The following is a 1,767-nucleotide window of genomic DNA, read 5'->3' as shown; positions in this document are numbered from 1 at the left end:
CAGCAAGAAAAGCCCACTGACCAAGAAAGCACCAGTCCCCGACCTCTGGGGATGGCTTTCTCTGGTGGAAGGCTGCAGGTCTTGGGCACAGATTCACATCTGTGAGCATGGACGCAAGGGAAAGAAACAGGGAGCCCTGTTTCTTAGTCTTCTTTAGTCTTCTGAGTCCTGACTGTCTTAGTCTGGGCTCTGCATCCAGTGAGACTGGGCTGGCCCTGACTCTCTCTCTCTCTCTCTCTGTAGACCTCGGTTTCCAAACCTGTGAAATGCGCAGTGGCCCTCCCAACTTCAATAGGGATACAGTAAGGCTGAAATGAGGTAACAGATGTGAACGCGGTTTGCAAAAACAAAGCGCAAGGCTATCCCTCAGAAGCCAACATGCCCATCCCAGGTGGTCGGAACTGGGCATGTGGCCACAGCGGCATAGTCTTCTACCCACAAACCCTCACCTTCGGCAACATCAGGCACAGAGCCTGCTCTGCCTCTCCCACAAGAACCTGTTGGGCAATCTTGGGTTGCAATATTTCTGAAAACATGATCTAACGTTGACAGTGCAGAGTAGGGCGGGGACATGTCTCAATTCTTCTAGGAACCCCTTCTAAAAATAGAAGATTGCGGGGGGGGTGTGCCATGGTGATGGTGGCTGGGGGACTTTCCCCCACTGTCCCTCTCCTTTCCACACACACCCCTTTCCTGGTTTGCCCTTCCATCTTGTTCCTATTCGCCACTCCAGCCATCAGAGCATGTTCTAGTCCCTCCTACCCCCTCCCACCCTGCAATTCTGCCCATAGTCCCCTTCTCAACCCCCAACACAGCCTCGCCTTCTTCCTGCCCGACCTTTCTCCAAGCCTCAGCTTCTAGCAACCCTTGCTCCAAGATCCCAAGACCAGCAGCCACAGCATAGACTGAGCGCTAGGTCATAACAAAGCTCTACCCGGGGTCCCAAAGAAGCAACCGGGCTCCACACAGACTCACTGACCCGGGCTCTGCACTTGAACAAGACCCTGGGTACTCTGGTCTAGGGAAGCTGTGATGACCTCCACCAGCCCCCAGAGGCAGGCCTCCTTGCTCAGCCAAACCTCTTCACCTGATGCTGCTAGTCAGGTGTGCACCTGTGTACCTCGTATCCTCAGGTGGATTACAGATCGCTGGGGGGCAGGGAGCCCACGCTCTCGAAAACACCTGGCACAGGCCTCTGCGCACAGACATTCAGTGAACTTGGTCAGTCTGTCTAGACAGGGTCTGGGTACTCATTCATTCACATATTCACTGAGCACTGAGGAGAGGGCCCACCCTCTGTTCAAGGCACCGGGATGCGGAGGAGACTGCTGCTCCTCCATAGAGCCTGCCCTCGAGAGTAGAAGAAAACAGACACGCATAAATAAGTAGATAAGTAAGTGACGAGGCCGTTTGATTGTTTTATTTTATTTTTTATATTTTTATGGAACGCCTCACGAATTTGCATGTCATCATTTTTGCGCAGGGGCCATGATCCTCTTTTCTGTATCGTTCCAATTTTAGCATATGTGCTGCCGACAGTACACGGGCCAAGGCCATGTTAGCTGCTGGTGAGTGCCATGAAGAAAATAGGGCAGGCGGGAGTGACAGTGGCCATCGGGAGGGGTGTCCATTAGGATGGGTGGTCTGAGAAGGTTCACATCTGCTCCAAGAGCCCGACAATGAGAAGGCATAGGCTGAGGCTTCTAGGCGGAGTGAAGGATGGAGGGCCGCACAGAAGGAGGGCCTGGCCCATGTTCTGACACGCAT

The 1,767-nt window shown here is 53.5% G+C and overlaps 1 non-coding gene across 1 annotated transcript; it reads right to left on the bottom strand.

Moving 5' to 3' along the window:
• Positions 1 to 1,435: 1,435 nt before the first annotated feature.
• Positions 1,436 to 1,542, bottom strand: LOC144232669 (U6 spliceosomal RNA). Its single transcript, XR_013335480.1, has one exon. It is a non-coding gene; the product is annotated as a U6 spliceosomal RNA (small nuclear RNA).
• Positions 1,543 to 1,767: the final 225 nt, after the last annotated feature.

This window comes from Crocuta crocuta, unplaced genomic scaffold, assembly GCF_008692635.1.
Source record: "Crocuta crocuta isolate KB4526 unplaced genomic scaffold, BGI_CrCroc_1.0 scaffold84, whole genome shotgun sequence".
Classification (NCBI taxonomy): Eukaryota; Metazoa; Chordata; class Mammalia; order Carnivora; family Hyaenidae; genus Crocuta; species Crocuta crocuta.
Note: the sequence above shows the minus strand (reverse complement) of the source record. Positions and strands in the feature narration are given on the sequence as shown.